This window comes from Leopardus geoffroyi, chromosome A2, assembly GCF_018350155.1.
Source record: "Leopardus geoffroyi isolate Oge1 chromosome A2, O.geoffroyi_Oge1_pat1.0, whole genome shotgun sequence".
NCBI classification, from domain to species: domain Eukaryota; kingdom Metazoa; phylum Chordata; class Mammalia; order Carnivora; family Felidae; genus Leopardus; species Leopardus geoffroyi.
The window spans coordinates 148,244,499-148,268,081 of NC_059331.1; the positions used below are offsets into that span (position 1 = coordinate 148,244,499).

Below are 23,583 nucleotides of genomic sequence, written 5' to 3' on the forward strand. Positions count from 1 at the left end.
ATTCAACAAAATACTAACCAGGGCGTTGCTGCGAAGGCATTTTGTAAATGCGTTTACTGTCTGCACTCAACTAAATAGATTACCCTCAATAATGTGGGTGGGCCTCGTGCAATCAGTTGAAGACATTAAGAGTAAAAACAGGTTTCCCCCAGAAGAAGAAATTATGCCTCAAGATGGCAACATCATATTCCGCCTGAGTTTGCAGCTTGCTTTATTGATATTTCTGCTTACTTGCCCCCCAATGACACAGGCCAATTCCTTAAACATGCACATGTGCACACACACACACACACACACACACACACACACACACACCCCTCTCCTATTGGTTCTTTTTCTCTGGAGAACACTGCCTGATACAGATGCTGTCCTGACTACATCATGTTGTCCCAACGTTTTTTGTTCTCCATGACAACAATTTTGATGCACGGGTTCAAGCAGGTGTGATGACCATAGTGGCAGAGTGGGTGGAAGGTGAGGCTTGACACGCAGAACCACGTGCACGTTCTATGCGCCATGTCGTGTGTGTGCTGTGTCTCCTGTGGGTGAGCAGGAGGTCGTGGTCCATGGAAAGAACACCTGGCAGAGAGCTGGGCCAGTGTTGAGGCCTTGGTTCAATGACTGACCACTGCTCTTCTGGAACATGGACAGAACTCCAAGAAGGATTCAGGTAGTCAAATAAGGTCACGGAGAGAGAAAGACAAATCCTGTATGATGCCGCCTGTATGTGGAATCTTTAAAACACAAAAAAAGCCAATTTCATGAAACAGAGAATGGAATGGTGATTGCCAAGGGCCGGTGGGAGGGGACATGGGTGATGTCGGTCAAAGGGTACAAACTTTCAGTTCAAAGTAGAAGTTCTGTGGGCGAATGTAGAGCGTGGTGGCGATAGTGAATAGCGTGGTGTCGTAGACTTGAAAGTTGCTGAGGGTAGATCTTAAGTGCTGTCACCACACATGTGCACACACACATTAATTCTGTGAGGTGATGGATGTGTTATAATGATCTTGACCTTGGTAATCATTCCACAATGCATATGTATATCAAATCATCACATTGTATGTTTTGAATAGATACATTTGTCAATTACTCCTTAATAAAGTTAAAACAGTTTTTTTTATTTTTTAAAATTTACATCCAAATTAGCATATAGTGCAACAATGATTTCAGGAGTAGATTCCTTAGTGCCCCTTTACCCATTTAGCCCATCCCCCCTCCCACAACCCCTCCAGCAACCCTCTGTTTGTTCTCCATATTTGAGTCTCTTATGCTTTGTCCCCCTCCCTGTTTTTATATTATTTTTGTTTCCCTTCCCTCATGTTCATCTGTTTTGTCTCTTAAAGTCCTCATATGAGTGAAATCATATGATATTTGTCTTTCTTTGACTAATTTAATTTAGCATAATACCCTCCAGTTCCATCCACCTAGTTGCAAATGGCAAGATTTCATGCCTTTTTATTGCTGAGTAATACTCCATTGTGCATATACCACATTTTCTAGTTAAAACATTTTTAAAAAGAAAAAGAAAGAAAACAGGGAGTGGAGTGAAAGGGATTTTGTAAAACGAGACGCATGTAATCTGGTATCTCTTAGTTTTTTAAAATCCAGATGCAGTCCACAAATTGTCTAAGGTAATTATTGTTCGGAGAGAGTACGATCAAGGGTGGAGATGGGCTTGTTTCTCCTTCCTCTGAATGACAGCGCAACGCAGTTCAAACCAGAGGAGAAACAAATGGGGGCTGTTCGTCAAAACCAGTTAAATACTTTCAATGAGGTCTAGCAGGGATGCAAATGTGAGACTACTGAACTTGTCCCAGGCAACACTGGGAAGAACAGTGGGGAGGGGCTTTGGTCAGCCATTCAGGCTGGGAGAGTTACAGGGAGGAGGGGCAGAGCTAGCTTAGTGGTGTTCCTGTCTCTGCTTGCTTCCTCACCTTGACTTTGTAGAGTCAGTGATCCTGATTTGGAGTCATGGTAGGACTCAGGAGAATGCCCTTGGACAGGGACCTGTTTGCATGCTAAGTAGGGGGTGGGAGCTGTAGGCAGAGCTGAGGATTATACTGGGAGGAAGGGGAAGGGTCCACATCGTGAGCTGGAATGCTTATGTAGGATGTTTCAGTTGGCAAACAGAGTGGTCTGCCGAGTGCCCTGGGCCTTAACTCCCTTATATGCAGGCCTTTAGGACTGTATGACATACCTTCCTGTTTTTTAACTGCTTACTTGCCTGTCTCTTGGGCTAGGCTATGAGTTTTGTGTGGTCAGAGGCCATCATGATCTGTATCCTGGCACATAATGTTTATGAATAAATCAATGCAGTCCTAAAGATGCCCAATCCATTGGCCATCATTTACTCTGGTTATATTCCTGTATGCATCGTTTCAGGGGCCCTGCAATAGAGGAAGAGAGGGACCGGGAGGGGAGGGAAAGAATGGGGAGGTAATTAAAGAAATAAGAAAATAAATCCCATCCTTCAGGGATTTGCAACTTCCATTGAGGAAGTCAAATATACTCATACAGTGCTAACAGTTTGCTCCTCTAAAACCTAATGAGCTTCATCCTGCAGCATCTCATTGCGGAGGAATCCACAGCCAGCCCTTGAGCAAGCCCGAGGCAGTCTTCTGAAGAACAAACCTGGAGGTGCAAGGGCATTGGGAGACCAGGTCCACTCTGGATGGGGTTGAGTTGGGTCACTCAGCACTAAATCTGGAGGGAGTGCGATTGGAGAGGGCCTCCAAGTGGGCACTGGCCCTTCTCTGAGCTCCGGGTATGCTGGCATCCTGGGAAAATGCCATCTCTGCATCCAGCTAAGATCGATGTCTCTTCCTGCCCATCTCAGGCTGTCAGGGACCCTCTTCCTTAGAGCACATTTGGGCGGCACAGTCTTGCATTAATTTAGAGCTAATTGTCAGGTAATGAATTCGATTTGGCTCACCATATTGAAATCCCTTCTGCTCCCAGCTGAACACCAGTAAATCATTTGCATCACAAATCTCTTTGCTGGATGCTCAGCTTGGCCAAGCTGTTGCTCAGACCCTCTCCTGGCTCCCCACATTCCTAGATATTTGAGAGCAGCTGAAAATCATTACGCTTCCATGTTCGAGATGCAAAGCTGAGACCCACCCAAACTGAATTTGGGTTTGTGTTTTTGAAAAGTCTAGAACAATGGTTCTCAAAGTGTGGTCCACTGAACCAGCAACATCAGCATCCTAGTAACTCATTAGACATGCAAGTTTCAGACTCTATCTCCCGAAAAAATGGAATCAGAAACTGGGAATGGGGCCCAGCAGTCTGTGGTTTAAGAAGCTCTCCAAGTGATTCTGATGTACAAATTTGAGAAGCACTGGTCTATCTAGAACATTCTCTAGGTCCACCAGAATGTCCGCACCAGAATTCTCAATTCACTTTAACTCTCTACAGGGCCAGCTTCCTTTTTCTAGATCTCTGGATTTTATTGGGGCCTTTTGAATTTATCCCTCTTCCACTTCTGTTTTAGTTAGAATTAGATTCAATTGGGGAGAAAAAAGAGAGACAAATATAAGTGACTTAACCAAGTTAGAAGTTCTAATGTAAGGAAGTTGAGGATAGTTGTAGCCGACCACAGTGGACTCTAAGCCGAGGGTGGGTGATGGTCTAGTGAAACCAAAGAAAAGGTCCAGAGACAGGAATCAAGATACAGGTTTATTGGGGCAACTTTTGTGCGGGGAGTCCAGGAGTGGCTGACTGGATAAAGCATCCACTGCTGGGGTCTACATGCAGCAAGCTTTTGTAGCTTAGCAACTTAGCCCTCCCCTCTGTGCACGGCCAGCGTTCCAAGATCAAGGCATGCGAACTTGACATTCTTCGTTACAAGGGAGACGCTGTGGGTTGGCCATATCCAGAGCTCCTGACCTTGAATGCTGAACGACACATTCTTCTGCACATTATGCTTGATGGGAATATAAGGGAGGACGGGATCCCTACATTCTCAAGGTAGTTATTAGCAGGGGTGTTTAGGGTATGGTTGTACAAACTAGCTATCCAGCACGTACCATGCAGATAGGCAGTCCAAAACTGGTTGCTCATGCCATCTCATGGTCCAGGACGTCTGCTCAGGATCCAGCAAGCATCACGTCTGCACTAGAAGACGGCCGAGAGAGAAGAGAGAAAGGCACGGTCATTCCCTGACAGACACTTCCTGGAAGTTGTACACAGCAATTCCGTCTTATCTCTCATTGGCCAAAACTTAGTCACTTGGCCATAACTGCCTACAAGGGAGGCTGGGAAATGTAGTTTTTCTTGTGGGTGTTCATGTGCCCCGTGGAAAAATATCAGGAAATCTATTTCTGAGGAAGTGGAGATTAGATATTGGCAGAGACGACTAGCTACAAATGAAGGTCTGTGCTGTAGCCTTTGAGACATATTTCTGTTTCAGAGTCTTCCGGCAAGTTCTTTCCCGTGTTTGTTACACCCTTCAACAGTCTGCTTCACAACATGTGTATTTCAGGAAGAAATACCTTGATCACCTTGAGCATTTCTTTCCTGACAGCTCCCATGCCTGTAACCTACTACCTTCAATTCCCGCTGCCTATTGGTCTGGCTAATTCCTGTGAAATCATGATCCGCGGTTAGTCTTCAAATGCCTAGGAGCCGGTGTTTGGGCACGGTTTTTGCTGGTGGAGCCGTGGTGAGTCCCTCAACTCCTCTGGGGCCCCGACTCCTCGCCTGTAAAATGAGGGGATTGTAGATGGTCCCTGAGGTGCCTCCCGGCTCTAACATGCCACGGTGCTCTTTTTTGTTTCCTTTCCTGACATTTATGACCATCCTCGGGGTGAGAAGGCAGTGAGTCCTGACCAGCTAACTACCAGGTGAGCTTGACAGCATTGGTTATAAATGAAGGTGTGGACTGCAAAGCTGGGAAATACAGCCCGGGGCCTGATTTGGTTGATGGCTTTTGAGAAACTGGTTCTGGAAATGAAAAGTGTGATTTGTGTAAAAATTAGGGGAAGTCTTGCAGAGAACCCTGTAAGGTGGTTGCTGGTGGGGGGCTCATTTATCTGATGTTGCCCCTCCTTGCTCCAAGCTCCTCCCCTACTTACTTCCACCTCCATTTTGCTGGTTTGAAAAACGAACAAACGCACAAGCAAAAAATAACTCTGAGATCCACAGAGAGGGGAGATAATTAAAGTCTTCCAACCAACCAGTGATAGGACAGGCTTGGTGGTGACTTCCTGTTTGTGACCCAAGGGTCACACATATACACATATACATGTGTGTGTACTCTCTCTCTTTATCCTAAATGAACCTGGATGCAAGTAGTTACTAAAATGAGCTACACTTGACCTCCGTAAACCTCAGTTCCCTCATCTGTTAGACGGGATTAAAAACCACGTTCACAATTCTTAGGAGGATTAGCCAAAAAAATGTCCACAAAGTCCTTGACACTTTTGCAGATGTGCAAAACGTTCCAGAAATGTTCCCTCTTTTCTGGAGATATGTATTTAAGTGGATTCTTAGGCATGATAGTCCCTAAGCAGACGTATCTCAGTTTACTCGAACATCTGCTTAGCTGGGCAGTTTCTCTGAGGACCCTGCACTGAACAAACGTTGAATACACACCCCAGATAAACTGAACTTTAGGGCTGTGATCTGAGTGGGGGAGGACAAAGGAACCAGTAATGATTGAGACTTCTATGCCCTGAGTGTGGCAGGTGCTGTATATGGCTTACTCATCACATAATTCTGATGATCATGCATCACTCTGTCACAAATGAGGTCATAAAGGCCTGGAGACATAAGCAACTTGCCCACAGGTTTTTGGGGGGTGAGATCTGTGGGCACCTAGGGCATGGCCGAGTGGGACCAAGAAAGAGGAGTTTTGAGGTGGGTTTGGGAGGGAGGGTGAGATGGGGGGTGAGATGGGGGTGTGTGTGGTGAGGGGGTCCAGAGGTTCCATGAAAGGGCAGGTGGCCATTTCCCACTCTGGTAGGGGCCACTCTTAGCATTTAGTCTTAGTATTCTTAGTAATCTGTAAAAACGAATTGTCTTTCATAAAGCTTGTTTCTTGAGATTAAAAGTTAGTCTTTAAAAAAAAATTTTTTTGGGGGCGCCTTGGGTGGCGCAGTCGGTTAAGCGTCCGACTTCAGCCAGGTCACGATCTCGCGGTCCATGGGTTCGAGCCCCGCGTCAGGCTCTGGGCTGATGGCTCAGAGCCTGGAGCCTGTTTCTGATTCTGTGTCTCCCTCTCTCTCTGCCCCTCCCCCGTTCATGCTCTGTCTCTCTCTGTCCCAAAAATAAATAAACGTTGAAAAAAAAAAAATAAAATAAAAAATTTTTTTTAATGTTTATTTTTTGAGGAGGAGGGGAGGGGCCGAGAGAGAGGGAGACACAGAATCCAAAGCAGGCTCCAGGCTCTGAGCTGTCAGCACAGAGCCCGACACGGGGCTCGAACTCACCAACCATGAGATCATGACCTGAGCTGAAGTCAGAGGCTTAACTGACTGAGCCACCCACGCACCCCAAAAGTCAGTCTTAAGTAGAGAGGGGAAATCCTTTCTTTGAGCATATAAGGCTCCGAGACACTTTCCTGAATATTCTTCCACAAGCCCGTTACTTACTCTGCTAACCCTAAGAGATGGTATATTCCCATTAAAGGGGTGGGTAAGTCAAGCATCCGCCAATGGGTTCATTTCCCTTATTAATATCCCGTAAGCTTCAAAACCTTGAGGTGGGACCCATGAGGCTCCTGACTACTTCATCAGCTGACCACCTGCTCCATTTGCAGTCTCTGTCCCCATTCCCATCCTTTATATGAGCAGTGACCTCTGCGTGTAGACAGACATCCTGCCCTGTAACTCCCGCTCAGTCCCTCTGCTCTTCACCTACTTAGGGACAGCAGCCTCTTTCAGCTCTGTTGAGTGGGCTGGTGCCTCATCTTCGTGCACACCTCCACCTGAGCCCTGACCACTGTGTCAGAATTGGCTGTCGGTGTCCTTTGTCCTTCCCCAGGGAGCCCGTCTGCAAATCCCCAGAACCTGGAGACCAGTAGGTGCTTACATTGAATTTAATGGATTATGTTGCAGTCTTAGACATTATTGTCAGTCATTTGCAGACTGAATACTGTGGGGAGGGATACAGAAAATGTGTGATAAGTTTTCCCTTTCTCTGGGAATCTAGTCTCTGAGGTGGGACTGACTCAGAGAACAGGGCCCGCAACCTGCCCCTCGTGTGGCGCAGACACCTGGAGGTTTTCGAGGCGAGGCCGGTTCCCGGCAGCTGGAGCCATCAGACAAGCAGAGTTCTTGGAGACAGTTTGGGTTGGGTCCGAGGTGATGGGGGAGGCACAGGAGTGATGGTGGCCAGGGGGAGGTCTGGCTGAGATGAGTGGCCAGTGGGATGGTGCCACGGGGTGGGAGAGTGCAAAGGCCTAAAAGCCAGGACGGGATTTTGATGTCATGAGAAATAGCGAGCCATGGAAGGTTCTCCAGCAGGGAGAAACAGGATGAAGTTGTGTTTTAGGCCAGTGAGTGCTGACAAGTGCAAAGGAGAAGAGTCTGGGAGGAGGGAAAGAGGTGAGAAGGGCTGCTGCCATCTGACCTCCCTCACGTTTGTTCTGCTTCAGGCCTCTTCCATGTGGGTGTTGACTGGACCAACCCATACGTGGGCTGGAGAAGCTGCTTCCATGTTCACTCATTCTTTCAGAACATTTTCTGGGGACACCTGGGAGGCTCAGTTGGTCAAGCATCCAACACTTGATTTCTGCTCCAGTCATGGTCTTGCAGTTCATGGGTTCGAGCCCCGCGTTGGACTCTGCACTGACAGCGTGGAGCCTGCTTGGGTTTCTCTCTCCCCCCTCTCCCTCTGCCTCTCCCCCATGCACACTTTCTCTCTCTCTCTCTCTCTCTCTCCATAAATAAATAAACATTAAAAAAAAACCCAAGCAAGGGGCGCCTGGGTGGCATAGTAGGTTAAGTGTCCGACTTCAGCCAGGTCACGATCTCGCGGTCTGTGAGTTCGAGCCCCGCGTCGGGCTCTGGGCTGATGGCTCAGAGCCTGGAGCCTGTTTCCGATTCTGTGTCTCCCTCTCTCTCTGCCCCTCCCCCGTTCATGCTCTGTCTCTGTCCCAAAAATAAATAAATGTTGAAAAAAAAAATTAAAAAAAAAAAAAAACCCAAGCAAAACATTTCCTGTTGCCACCTACTATGCTCCAGTTCCCATGTGCTGGGAACTGTGCTGGGATTGTAGATGCTTGTGCCTGTCCCCAAACACCCTATGGCCGAGAACAGACATCGCATAAACACACATCACACATCCACCTGATGACCTCTTTCACCTGTGCTCTGTCATTTAAGGAAATCATTGTGTTATGCATATAAGCTCTAGAGCTCTGCCCCCCACCCCACCCCACTCCGCACTCTCTGGGCTCCCTACTCCCATTGATTTGCCAGTTTTCTTGAAGGGGCTACCTTCTAAACAGTGTACACAGTGCTGTGGGAATGGGAGGTGGTCTGAGATGTGGTGGGGAGGATGCTTGAAATGCTGTCTCCCTTCCCTGCCCTTGGGTTCTTGCCCACTAACTCCCCGCCACTACCCCCAGCTGGGGATGTCTGCACACTTAGGGCCTCAGGGCAGACTCTGCTGAGAGGCCCTTGAGATCTCAGCCCCCATAGGCTTGACGCTAATCTCTATTGCTCCCAGAGCACACCTACTCCTTACCCTCCGTGTCCTTCTTCATTTGTCCTTCGGGCCTCATTCCTGAGACTAAGGGAGTCAGGCACAGAGAAAGATGCTGAGGGATTCCTGGGCTCAGTTGCCTACATGCCCACCCACCCGCAACACTCCCTTGAGGTTGAGACCCTCCAAAGAAGCTAGGGTTGAAGGACGCCCGCCTCCCTCCAGGGTGTCTCGACCTCCTTAGACTCAGCCTGTCAGTTACTGGTTGGAAACGGTCACTGGTAGAACTGGTTAGTCTGGGCGAGGCAGACACAGGTACCAAGGAGGACTGAGCATATCCTATGATCTAGGCTGTAGCACACGCATCACCCCACTGAACGACCATGTAACCCGGATATCTGTTCCTTATCCAGCCCAGAGGAACCGGGTTGGAATCTGGGTTAGGGTCAGGACTAGGTTTATTATATTAATTTCACACACAAAGCAATGAAGGCTCAGAGAGGGGAAGTTCCTTTGCTGTGTTCTTATAGATCTTGGCGGTCTGAGGGCACCCACCTTGCTCAGCTGAGGGCACCCACATTCCTGCAGCAACACAGGCTCCTGATGCCCTGCAAGGCTGGGGATGCTCCCACAGCTCTGCCAGGGTTCACTAGCTTCACCTACCTTACCATGCCTCAGAACACCTCTTTCTGTCCACCTCCCTTGCAGGTGCTTGCTGACTTAAGCCTGCACTGATGAGGCGCTGGAACATTCTCTTTTCTATGCATAGTAATGGGAAATATTGCAGAGCAAACATGGACCCCTGCAGAGCCACAAAGGAGATTCATTGAAGTTGGCATCAATTTTGCTTAGCTTCCTGCTGAAATATTTGCCAATCTGGCCAAGATTCTCAACTGCCTGGGGCCCGGGAACACCTCTTCTATTTAATGTTGTCCTTGAATGAGATCAAATTGCCAGAGGCTGCAGAGACTCCATTATGTGTTTCAGCTCCTTTGACTTTGGAGTCCAGGCAAGGTGATCTTCTGCGCATACCATGCTTTGCTTATGTGGTCCTCCTTTATTCTGTCTTTTCAAGCTTAAACGTTGCCAGCTAACTTGAAGTCTGGCCTGGCAGAAATGCTGTGTGCCAGGGTACAGCCACTGGGGCCCAGTGCCTCTCTCGTGGTTGGCGTCTTCGCTGGGGTTCTCTGATGCTGTTTACAAAGTACATTGTCATGGTGGTTGCTCATGGCCACTGTGCCTGACGAGCCAGTCTGGGGATTGTTATCTCTAGTTTGTAGTTCAGTGATGCACCCGACATACCAAGGCCATCCACAGACACCAACCCAGGCCTTCTGCCCATGACTGAGGCTCTCCCCTTTGTGCTTTCCACAGAGCCTTCCACAACCCCATGTACACATGCAACCACTCTTGTTAGGGGTTCTCTGTGCTCTCTACCACCTCTTGTTAGGGGAATCCTGTAGATATGACAGAGACAGGACCCCGACAGGGACACAGGTTGTCTCAGCCTCTTGCTCTGTCCACTGCTGTCCCCTGAAGTCATCTTATTTCACACAGCCTGTCTCCAAAGCTGCCCACCGACATGCCTGTTCTTACAAGGATGGTGGTGTGGGCCTCTCAGTAGACTGCTTTTCTTTGCCTGCCCACCCTGATCAACTCTTACAGACCCATCCATCCTCTCAGATTCTGTTGGTGACCAGAAAAAAGGATCTAAGAATGAGACATAAATTGTCCCGAAGACCGTCCCTCTTCCAGGGCTGATGGTGGATTGGGGGTAGTGAGCAGCCCTGGGCTCCCGTATATACTTGCCAACCCAATGCCTATTTCTGTCCTGCACCCCAACAGTTTGTTCACACAAGTCCCTCCTGCTCTCTCGCCATCTTGGTTACTCCTAGTGAAAACTGGCCATTCTTGTAACTGTCACTGCGTAAGAACATCTTTGTGATGCCCCAAGGGGATGCCTGACCCTGTGGTTGAAAAGCATAGGGCTAGCGAACTGGGCCAGTGTGTTCAGGCCTGTGGGCCGGTTGTCACTTACAGCCCAGACAGGCAGTGGTGTGGACTCTAGATCCAGGTGTCTGGGTTTGAACTCGGCTCTGCCACTCCCTAGCTCTGTGATGTTGGGCAAATTACTCACGCTGTCTTTAGCTGATGAGTAAAATGTGAGCACACTAGTACCTATGTCAGAGGGTTGAATAAGTTAATGCTTATAAAGCACTTAGACCCATGCCAAGCACATGATAAATCCTCAAAGTGTCCAGAAAAATGAGAGCTACTGTTATAATTCTGATTATGCTGCTATCTTGCTATTCCCATTCTTGGCCATCTTAATAACAACATAGAGTATGTATAATTTATCTCAGTTTAAAAAGTGCTAATATGCTATCTCATTTTTTCAATATGGGTGAAGGTTATGGGCAATGGCCAAGGTCACAAAATCAGGGAGGTGGCAGTGCCTCGTCTTAACCTTGGTTCCAAGTTTTTTTTTTTCAAATATCTTTATATTATTCAATGCCACCTCCTATAGAATGAGAGGGAAAGCTGGGAATGACTCAGTAAGACCACTCCTAACTGCTGGGGAAGAAAAATGCCTCTGAATATATCTCATTTTGAGGATAGCATGTTTGGAAAAAAAAATAATTACAAACGAAATCCAAAGCCCATCCCAGAGCCAGCTGCAATTCTCTGCCAGCCATTGGAGTTCAAAGAGGGAGACTTAAGGAAGGTCTTGAGGAGAATTACTTAATTTAGAGCATTGGAAACCCAACAATTATTTGCTTAAAAATAGAATTTGCTGAAACAACTTACAGCTTCTTATTCTTCTCACTGCATAATAAAGTAATTAGTAATTTGTGTCACTCCGGTAATTTTTCTCCTTCTTATAATCACCAACAGTGATGCTGTTGCCATGCTGGGGTTCCAGTACATAGATAACACACACACACACACACACACACACACACACTGATACACACACACACACACACTCACTCACTTGTATCCAATCCCTGGAACAAGGTGGAAGTGGGAGTTTGTATTGTTGTTTTGTTGTGGTTGTTGGAGTGAAAATTCTGTGATCCCTATAATTTACTCATTACCATATGTGTAAGACACTCTGAGTGTGGTTTTCATAGGAAGTAGAAATAAGAGGAGAGAACTTTCAGAATATCTCCAAATATCATACAGAAATTATTAAGGAGTGTGGTGAGCAGCTAAAAACCAGGACCTTCCTGTGACAAAAGATTTTGTCCTGAACTACTGGTCTTATGAAGGTACCAAAAAAACCCTACATTTGTTTATATATTTGTTAGATTGAAAAGGATGAAACGATATAAAAATGTGGACAGTCTGAGAAGGTTTGGAGTGTAATTATAAGGGAAACTTACATGCCTTTTAATGTATAATCGGCGGTTAGAAACCAAGCAAGTTCTCAACAAGTTGAAACAAAGCAATGGTAACGGGGATTTTTATCCCTAAGTTTGTCTGACTGAGTTTATAATTGGCTTTAGGTGACTGTGGGAAAGGAGAGAAAGGAAGTTCGAAGGATTGTTCCCTTCCGTGTTTATCATGAGATAATCTATACTTGTATTCAAGCTACTATACTATATAAATAGTACTGTTGCTAACACTTACTCACTGTTCACCATTTACCAGGCTCTGTGTGAAGACATTTACCTGCATTTTATATATATCCTTTAATCAATTTTATAAGTTAGGTATAAATATTATTCCCATTTTATGGATGAGGAATGTGGCAGAGACCATGTTGCTCACCCAAAATCCATTCTTTGCTTTTTTTTCCCCATTATAACAAAACCCAGATTTCGTTTAGGGTGGCAATATAAGTGATGTGAATGGCCTATATTTTTGGCCCTCCCGTTGAAGCCAGATGCAGCCCGTGACTAACTTCTGGCTGTTGGGATAGAGGCAGGACTGTGTGTGGACCATCTGAGAAGTGTCACTTAATGTATCTGACTCAGCTGGGAGGTGCACCCTTCCTGTCATCTCTCCTGCTTTATACACTTCCTGCAGCAATGACAGCCAGCACTGTGCTGTTTCCCCTAGTAGCTGGATTGGCAGTTCAGCCCCATTCTCCTGTTGAGAATTACTAGAAAAGCTAGGCAAAATAGATCTTTAGAAATCTGTAAGAATCTGAGAAATCACAAGGCACTGAAGATTTCTTGGGCCGAGTTCTTTGAGAAGAGAGAAGCCCAGTAAGGTGAGCCTGGATCTTCTGGCCAGTTTTCTCCTTTCTCCTAAGAATGTCTGGCAAAGTCCATTTGACATGGCTGAGGAGCCAAGATGCTGAGCAGAACTTTTGGCAGACTTAGGGAATTAGGAGCCTGTCAGGGGTGGGAGGCTCTGATAAAACCCCACGAGCTGGGTTAAGACCATGAGTGCTCACATCACTGGAATAACATGAAGCAGGAATAGTCTGTCCCTGGCAGGGACTGAAGCCAGCTTCGAGTCACCTCAATCCCTGTTGGCATTGATACGATCGGGGATTGATGGTGCCCTGTGTCTCCTGCCAGAGGCAAATGTAAATTCTCTCCGAAGGAAACGCATTAGCAGAAACCTCAAGTTATCTCGATGGAACAAAGCAGGGGAGAGGATGAAGAAAATTTTGACTTCTAAAATGGCAGAGGAAGAAACTCCAAAAATCTGTTGCTGCTTAAAAGCGATAAGAACGCTGGCAAAAACTGTCAGGAATTGTACCTGTTGAGGGCCATAGCCCCCACAGCACCCCATAGCACCTCAGAGCCCCACATAGCGATGAGGCATATGTTGTGCCCTGAAGGGTGGGATGATACACCATCTTTGCAGGTAACATCTTCAGGCCGGGTCTCAGCCGAACACTAAACAGACCATCCTTCTATGACATCTTGCGGCTCTTGTGAGATATAGTTCCTTTCTTCTCTTAAGTCAACCAACACTTTACTGGAAGGGCTGTGTTGTACCTTGTCTCTAGATATTGGTCTGGGGGCCAGAAGGGATACTGGGTGCAAATCCTGAAGGAAGCATGTGCTGTCTGATTAGAAAGAAGTCTGTACCATCTTTACACTGTCCTGTGCATATCCATGCATGGTTGCTCTGGCCTTTAAGAAATGATGTGATAAGAAAACCTACAGGTAAATGAATTTACCACTAAAGAGGGTAAATTCTATGTGTCTCCTTAGCTCCATCTTGGGGAATGGTCTAGTGAAGAGTCTGTGAGACACCGCTGCCAACAAAATGTCACGAAGAGGAAGAATATGGCTCGGGTGTAAAAATGTCACGTTAGAGTACCTGGGTGGCTCAGTTAAGCGTCCGACTCTTGCTCTCAGCTCTGGTCATGATCTCACGGTTCGTGGATTGAGCCTCCTCATTGGACTCTGTGCTTCTCTAGTGGTCTAGTGGTTAGGATTCAGCGCCCTCATTGGACTCTGTGCTGACAGCGTGGAGCCTGCTTGAGATTCTCTCTCTCCCTCTTTCTCTCTCTGCCCCTCTCCTGCTAACACACTCTCTCTCTTTTTCTCAAAATAAATATTTTAAAATGTCATATAAAATCCACATAATCTATACAGTGTTTTGAGCAGTGTTAACCTGTTTCTTCTGAATTTGACTATTGTTGTTAATGTGTAAAAAGCATATATCCTTATTGTATCTCTGAGGGCTACTGATCAGAAGGAAGCCCTGGGTACTCAGAAACCCAGGACAAGGACAAACCATATGCTTACTCCCCCGATGCTCTGTTCAAGGGTTCTTATTGATCTAGCAGTCCATTGCTCTCTCTGTCCTTGTCATTTCCTCAGAGCTGAGGCCATCCATCCACTAGTTAGAATAATGTTAGAATAATGTTAGTTAATAACTTAACCTAAGATTCTTGGGACACTTGCTCTCTCACATTTATTCCTGTCGTTCTGCCTTCCTTTCTAGAATGGGCACCGAAGTGGAGGAATATGGATGGACTTAAATGATACCATACTTTGGTGGGAGAGGGCCTTCCTAGCCTTTTCCTCTTCTCTGGGGCTGTGCTGACAACATAAAATATATATATATATATATATATATATATATATATATATATATATGGCATTAGCTCATAGAATAAACATCAATAAATAATAAAGGCAGACATTTTCATACCATAATGAAATCATCTCAGAGGGCACATAAATAGTTCAAGCACCTGAAAATTTAAAATAGTCCCCTAAAAATTACTAAGAGAGGACATTTTCAGTATTCAACAATTCAAAAATAAAAACAGTATCTTAAATTTGTGGGATACAACCAATGCTGTTAATTCAAGGCATATGCATAGCTTTGAAATGCTTTTAAAAAATTAAACAAAAAATAAAATAAATTAATTAAGTAATAATCTCAAGAAACTGGAAAAATAATCCATCAAACATAAGGAACTCAGTATTTAGAAAATATTTTAAAAATTAATTCTTTTTTAAACAATAATAGTAGACAAATAAATCTAAGAACGAATATAAATAAATCACAGAATAGACAATTTATGGCTGATACTATGATTGCAAGAGAAAATGCATAGATAAAAACATATGAGAAAGGAAATGTGTTAACAGATACAATAATTTCAAATGATAATTAAAAACAGCTTTATGCTAATATATTAATCTACCTAAAATGAATAAGTCTGATCCAATTAAAAAAAAACAACACATAACTGATTAGATTAACAAGAAGAGAAGGAATTGACCCCTAAACACACTCCACTTTTAGTTGATTTTGCTTTTAATTTTTTTTTAATTAAAAATTTTTAACACTTATTTCTGAGAGACAGAGCGAGACAGAGCATGAGTGCAGGGGGCAGGGGGGCAGAGAGAGGTGGGTACACAGAATCCAAAGCAGGCTCCAGGCTCTGAGCTGTCAGCACAGAGCCTGACGTGGGGCTTGAACCCACGAACCATGAGATCATGACCTGAGCTGAAGTCAGACGCTCAACTGACTGAGCCACCCAGGCGCCCCAATTTTTTTTTAATTTTAGAAAGAGAGCATGAGTAGGGGAGAGGGGCAGAGGAAGAGAGAGAAAAATCTTAAGCATGCTCCATGGTCAGCGCAGAACCCAAAGCAGGGCTTGATCTCACAACCCTGGGATCACGACCTGAGCCAAAATCAAGAGTTGGAGGCTCAACTGACTTTGCCACCTAGGTGCCCCATTGTTTTGCTTTTAATTTTTAAAGGATCAAATAATTCCAATGCCATTTAAACTGTTCCAGAGTAGAGAAAATATTAAAAATCTTCCCATTCCTTCACAAAAGAAATATATTTCTCTAACAGACCTTGAGAAAGATATCATAAAAATAGAAAGTTACAAACCATTCTCATTGTATATAGACACAGAATTTCTAAAGTGCTCACCAATCAATTTCAAGAATATATAAGGAGAGCAATCTATGATGAGTCCGTTGGGTTATTCTGGGAATACAAAAATCATTTAATATTAGGAAACAGAAGAGTATATCAGTAAGTCTAAAGAGAAAATCTCCATCATCACAGTAGATGTCTAGAAGGCATTTCAGAAACTTCTGTACCAATTGTGAATAAACAGATATAGTAAACTAGAAATAGAGGTGTTTTTAAGTGATAAAGACTATTTATATTAAACAATAGTATATACCATATTTAAGGGGAAAACACCAGATGTAGTCTATTTAAAATCAAGAATAAGATAAAAATGTCTTGTCTCAGTGTATTAATTAATACTGTCCTGGATATGTTAGCTAACACAAAAAGATAGGAAACAAGCTGGGTGGCTGCAAAGGAGATCAAAGGTGCCCCTGCTTGTAGTTAATACAGTTATCTACCCAGAAAACCTAAGCGAAGCAGTTCACCAGTTATTGGAACTAATAACAAATTAGAAAGACGGATGACTATGAATAAATATTCAAAATAATCACTGTCCCAATTTAACATTGATAATCAGTTTAAACTTTTCTTTTTAAGTTTATTTTATTGCCATTTTGAGAGAGAGAGTGCGCACGCATGCGAGTGAGCAAGGGAGGGGCAGAGAGAGAGGGAGAGAGAGAATCCCAAGCAGTCTCTCTGCTGTCAGCACAGAGCCTGACATGGGGCTCGAATTCACCAACCGTGAGATCATGACCTGAGCCGAAACCAAGAGTCGCGGACACTTAACCAATTGAGCTGCCAGGTGCCTCCAGTTTTATCCTACCTAAAACAATGACAAAGGTGTAATGTGCTAGGGACGATTCAATAACGAGTAAGTTTCCACTGATGAATACAAAGGAAGAGCAGAACACGAAACTTCCAGAAGACTGAATACTGAAGAAAGGCCAGTTTATCCCAGGTTCATTTATAGGTTTAATTAATCTTCAGTAAAAATTTCAGGTATCTAGTAAAATAACAGATGAAAATAGTCAACTGTATTCCAAAGAAAAGTATTGATGGGACTATTTTTCTTTCAGAGAGCAAAGTATTTTCAAGTGAATGTATCTAAATTAGGGTTTTTCTGGAAATTAATTTGGCCATTTATATCAAGCAGCTTTAACTCTATCACTCAGTAACTCCACCTTGAATAATTTATCCTAATAAAAATTTCAGAGATGCAGATAAAGTTTTATGTACAGGAATGTTCATCATGGAGGTGTTTACCATACTGTTTCTAAATTTTGCAAAGATTGAAATTCATTAAATCAATGAGGAACACATTTAAAAATACATATTATTCTGCTATTCCAGTTACAAAGAAGAATCTTTAACAACACGCAGCATGCTGTATTTTTCATAGATGGCTACCTCCCATCCTACCTGCTCTTCTGCTGTATGACCTTGGAAGGATGAAGACTATTTCTCTGTCTCCTGGAATGTGGTTGGGCCCTGATCCACAAAACCATGAGCAAAATTAAATTATCCTTTTAAATCACGAAGTTTTGATGTACTTTGTTACACGGCAACAGATGAATGAGAAAATATGTAAAGGTGTTGTAGGTACATTAAATGAAAAACATGTTACCAAACGCTATATGCCATGTAATTCTTTGCATAGTACAAGGAATGATTTATGCCAGAATGCTAGCAGTAGTTATATGGGATCATGGGATTAACTATGCTTCTCATTTTCTTCTTGTAGCTTGCCTTATTTCTCAAACTTCTACAATGACTTTGTATTGTTTTATAATAAGAAAAATTCCAAAAGTATGAAGTCATGTTTTTGAAGATATTTTGATGACAGATAAGCTCACAATATAGCACTACCTGAAAAAAATGTGATTCAAATACTGTCTGTGAGGGGTTTCCTATTCCTTGGACCTTGTGTTGCCAAGAGGGAGCTTTGGCAAGAAAATACATTCAGCTTTTCTCTGTGTTTGTCCTCACTCGCTTTGCTTCTCTGTGGAGAGAAGGATGATTTACTTAGCAGGTGAGATAAATGCTGTCAGACTCCACTGCTCCTGATTCCTCCTTTGGGGGGGGGGGTTTGAGTGCTCCCCAGGGGACAGACCTGGATGCTGGGGAGAAGTCTGCCCCCCCTGGTGGCAGGTGCTCTGTTCCTGCCTCCCAGTGTGTGTGCAGAAGGTGGGGCCAGGCCTGCCCTCTGAGGTTGGCTCTGCCCCTGCTCTGGGGATCGGAGAGTCCAAAGCAGCAAAATCATCCCATGTGCAGCTGACCAGGGAAGGGTCTGCCTTGAGAACCCCATTCTGAAGACTGGGCTGGGCATGGGATGAGAATTATAAGTCCATCTGCCAACTCCAACCGTGTTCTCTCAGCTTGCCCTGAAAGCCTAAAGCCTATATTTATTCATCAAAGTGAAAAGAGTGGTTGATAATTATCTTCAAAATGTAGCAGTATCAGTAAATGAACCCAATCTCATTTTACATATTTAAAAGCTCCATATTTAGGGGCTCCTGGGTAGCTCAGTTGGTTAAGCATCCAACTCTTGCTTTTGGTCCAGGTCATGATCTCACAGTGAGATCAAGCCTTGCACTGGGCTCTGAGCTGTGAGCATGGAGCCTGCTTGGGATTCTCTCTTTCCCTCTCTCTCTGGTCCACAGCCCACCTCTCACATGTGCATGCTCTCTCTCTCTCTCTCTCTCTCTCTCTGTCTCTCAAAATAAATTAAAAAAAATAGGGGCATCTGGGTGGCTCAGTGGGTTAAACGTCCAACTTTGGCTCAGGTCATGATTTCATGGTTCGTGGGTTCAAACCCCACATCAGATTCTGTGATGATAGCTCAGAGCCTGCTTCAGGTTCTGTGTCTGCCTCTCTCTCTGCCCCTCCCCTGCTCGCGCTCTTTCTCCCAAAAATAAAACGTTAAAAAAATAAAAATAAATAAAAGCTACACATTTAGATACAAATTGTTTATATTACGTATCACAAGAATCATGGAAGAAAGCACATAAAATACTAAAGGTTATCTCTCTCTGGATGTTGGTATTGTGTCTTTATGCTCTACTGTACAAGGCAGCATGGATTACCTTTATAATCAGAAAGAAAATCGTTATTAATTTTTAAAACAAAGTAGTATTCTCCGATTGCTTTATAATCTTATGTATCTGGGCTATTGGGACAGCTATTGCTGTGGTGCTTTTGAGGTCATGCAAGCTCTGTTCCCAGCATCCTTTGGGAATGCCAATTTTCCAGAATGAAATCCTAGTATAATCAGAAGAGGCACATAGACTGGGCCTCTGGTAGTTTTGGGAAATGAAAATGCTTTATCTTCTACCATCATAGGAGCCATTTGCATCATTTGGAGAACATTTGTGTTGACTGGTTTATCAGTCAGAACAACAAACATAATTAACAGAGAATTTAATATAAGGATTTACTTCATGCAGGTATTAGGGAACAGTAGGCAAAAGGGAACACTGAGGCAGCACAGAGATAGATGACTGTGGGAAACAGCTGTCATCTCTGTGGCTGGGGGCAACAAGGGAAGAAGTTGGAAGCTGGGAAGAAGGCATCTGCAGAACTGGGACCTCAGAGCACAGACGACAGCAAAATGCAAATATTTAGGAAGTAATGAGTTTGGGATATCAGTTACCATTGTTGGTTTTTTTTTTAAGATTTTACTTAAGTATAGTTAACACACAATGTTATAGTAGTTTCAGGTGCACGACGTAGTGATTCAGCAACTCTGTAAATTATGCTACGTTCACAAGTGTAGCTACTGTCTGTCACTATACAATGGTATAGTGTCACAGTATCCCTGACTGTATTCCCTATGCTGTTCCTTTTATTCTCCTGACATATTCATTCCATGACTGGAAGCCTGTATCTCTCTCTCCCCCTTCACCCATTTTTCTCATCCCTCTACCCCCTCTGGCAATCACCAGTTTGGGTTTTTTTTTTTTTGGTCTGTATTTATTGGTCTGTTTCTGCTTTGTTCATTTGTTTTTTTTTTTTTTAGATTCCACATATAAATGAAATCATGTATTTGTCCTTCACTGTCTGACTTATTTCACATTAGCAGAATACCCTCTGTGTCCATCCATGTTGTCTCAAGTGGCATGGGCTCACTCTTTTTATGGCTGAGTAGTACTCCGTTGTGTATGTGAACAGATAAAGAAGATGTATATCATCTTTTGATGGACATTTAGATTGCCTTTATATCTTGCTAATGTAAATAATGCTGGGATAAATAAACATAGGGGTGCGTATGTCTTTTTGAATTAGTGTTTTTTGTTTTCTTTGGGTAAATACCCAGTACTGGAGTTAATGGATCATATGGTATTTCAGTCTCTTTCTCTCTCTCTCTTTCTTTTTTTTTTTTGTGGACCCTCCATTCTGTTTTCCACAGCGGCTGCCCCAGTTCTCATTCTCACCAACAGTGCGTGAGGATTCATTTTTCTCCACATTCTCACTAACACTTGTTATTTCTTGTCTTTTTGACACTAGCCATTCTGACAGGTATGAGGGGATATCTCATTGTGGTTTTGATTTGCATTTCCCTGATGATTAGTGATGTTGAGCATCTTTTCATGTGTCTGTTGGCCATCTGTATGACTGCTTTGGAGACATGTCTACGCAGGTCTTCTGCTCATTTTTAATTGGATTATGAGTGTGTGTGTGTGTGTGTGTGTGTGTGTGTGTGTGTGTGTGTTTGGGGGGGTCTGTTACTTCTTTAAAAAGGCTTTTTCATTTTGAAATAATTATAGACTTACAGGAGTTTCAAAAACAGTACCCCTGTACCAATTGCGATATCCTCTAGCTTTCCCCAATAGTGACATCTGTACATCATTAAAACCAGGAAATACGTTGGCAAAATATGATTAGTTTGAGTACAGACCTGGGCCAGTTTTTGCATTTACTCATTTTTTTATGTCTTTGTGTTCAATTTTAGGACATTTTATCACCTAGAGAGATTTGTATAACCACAACCACCACAATCTAGATATAAAACCGTCCCATCATCACAAAGAAACTCCCTTTTGCTGCCTCTTAATAGACACACCTTCATTTCCCTTCTGTAACCCTGGCAATCGTTGTCTGTTCTTCCTCTCTGTAATTTGTTTGGGTTATGGAGTCAATCATGTCCCCCCAAAAGTCATGTTGGAGTTCTTACCTCCAGGATCTCAGAATGTGACCTTATTTGGAGGCAGGATCTCTACAGAGGTAATCGAGTCAAAACGAGGTCAGTAGGATGGGCCCTAGGACACATGACTAGTGTCCTTCTAAAGGCAGGTTTGGAGACATACGGGACAACAGGGAAAACACCACATGAACATAAGGGCAGAGATAGGAGTGATTCTTCCAGGAGCCAACAGAGGCCAAAGATCGCCAACAAACCACCAGCAGCTAGGGGAGAGGCATGGAACAGATTCTTCTTCCTAGGCCTCAGAAAGAACCAGTCCTGAAGACACCTTGATCTTAGACTTCTGGACTCCAGAACTGTGAGAAAATAAACTTCTGCTATTTAAGCCACCTGATTTGGAGTGCTTTGTTACCACAGCTCTGACAGTACAGTCTAACTAATACACTGAGTTTATGTAATTTAATTTTTAATAGCAATTTTGCTTAAAATTAGCTTACAAAATCCCTGAAATTCTCTTGAGCAAGCTTGTTCCAACACATCATTGCAAGTAAGGGAGCACAATGAGGCTCGTTCTGGGAGCATGGAGAAAACTGGAAATTGGAACCAAGCTGCTGCTTCCAGAATTCAGAGGCACTGCTGGTGAGGCAAACATGGAGGGTCACATCCTTTCTTCCTCTGGCAGCCGCCCAGTGTCCCTCTAGTGTCCCTATCACCTAGTCTATGGGGAATCCAGCTGGCTAAGCAGGGAATGTGGCTTTTGGAGCTGCAAGCACCCCTATCACAAAGCTCAGAGACAATAGCTTAATATCCAAACACCCTGGTTCTTTTTTTTTTTTTTTTTAAAGACTGTTCTAGAGACTAAAAGACTAGAGAATAGTCTCTTTTATTTAGCTCGGCTATCGTTATGGGTTTTCCTTTGGACCATGAAGCTGTTGGCCAAGGAGACAGATATTTCTGGCTACTTAAAACATTCATAGTTTATAACTTATTTTGAGAAACTTATCACATGTAACTTATTTTGAGAGTTTTATTTAAAAAATACTCCTGTTTTTTTTGTTTTGTTTTGTTTTGTTTTGTTTTTTAATGTGCTGCCGTTCGCCTTGTGTTGTATTCCCAAGAGTGGGTTGACCGTATTCTCTCAAGAACGTTACTTGATTTGATAATAAAAAAAGGTATGGGAAAGTAGGATTTGGTATATGAAAACTTAATTTGCAGAAAGCAAATTTTTGAGAACACGTATGTTCTTTAAATACAGTGAGATTGCCTTGTGATGCCTGGAAATCCATCACTCCCCTTGAAAGGAAAAGCAACTTAGCGGGGCTTTGAGGGCGAGGAAAAGGACTGGTTCACTCATTGCTAGGCGGGCTCCCTGTGTGGCTTAATTCTCTCCTTACTAAGTAGCCTGAGATGAGTGGAATTGCTCTTCCTGGCTCCCTAAGACCAGCCCAATATCTTTCCTGCCAGCTTTGAGCATAGTGCGGTCCCCCAGCACATCCCACTAATGATCCAAATTGCTACCACGGCATCTGTGCTTATGGCTTTTAGACACACCAGCTAGAGGGATTCCAACCTGGGAGAGGCATTTCTGCTAGAGCCGACATCTTTCCTACTGCACACCCACCACTTCATTACCTTCTCGGGCATCTTATTTCCAGCTTGTCCCTGCAAAACAAATGAAAGCTTCATACCTGTCTCCATTATAAGCGTAATGCCAGGGTTATTGCAGAAATCTTCAGAAATATAGCAAGTCGTGGGAAGTAAAATGCAATTTGAGGTCATGTGGCTTAAGTTTAATAGGAAAAGGAATCACATGTCTGTATTTACTCAGAAGATGATGTAATCTCCTCCCTGCTGCCCACGGAAATGTCTATCTTGAGGAGCAGTAAGCAAAATGTGATGTCCATAGCCCTTTGCTCCCTGCCTTGGTGCCTGGGAGAGCCTAGAACTGCCTCATGGACCCCGCAGGGAATCTCCAGGTAAGCCTGTGAGGCTTACCTCTGTTTCCTCATTCTCTCGGCGCTCCGCTCTTTGGCAGTTCAGTTTTGGATTGTGGCATATTGTGAAAAGAATGCCCCAGGTGGCCACCATGTCAGGGTAAGACCGTTGGAGAAAGCAGAATACTTTGTCATAATGCTCACGACTAAGGTCTCGGCTGGGATGGCAAGCTGTAGGTACAGTACTATAATGGGTAGCAAATACTATACAATTGGGGAAGTACGGCGATGGGGAACTCATTAGAGAAAGACGTGGGAGTGTCCATCCCTCCCAGCGCCCCACCTCCCTCACCAGGGTCCTGGACAAAGCACCTGGACTACTGTGGTGGTCCCTAACTTCCTCTCTCTCTCTCTCTCTCTCTCTCTCTCTCCCTACTTCCCCCCAGTGGCAGGAAGTAGCCGTTTAACTGTTTATCTCCAGCCAGGACCTGCCATTCATATGTA

General features: G+C 44.1%; 1 long non-coding RNA gene across 2 annotated transcripts; it reads right to left on the bottom strand.

The window, feature by feature from the left end:
• Positions 1-392: 392 nt before the first annotated feature.
• LOC123606886 lies at positions 393-22,920 on the bottom strand. 2 transcript variants are annotated; one of them, XR_006716544.1, is made up of 3 exons: positions 22,834-22,920; positions 4,029-4,111; positions 393-734 (listed from the first exon to the last, which is right to left on the bottom strand). It is a non-coding gene; the product is annotated as an uncharacterized LOC123606886 (long non-coding RNA). The 2 variants fall into 2 exon arrangements; XR_006716545.1 differs by lacking the exon at positions 393-734 and having other exon boundaries at positions 3,666-4,111.
• Positions 22,921-23,583: the final 663 nt, after the last annotated feature.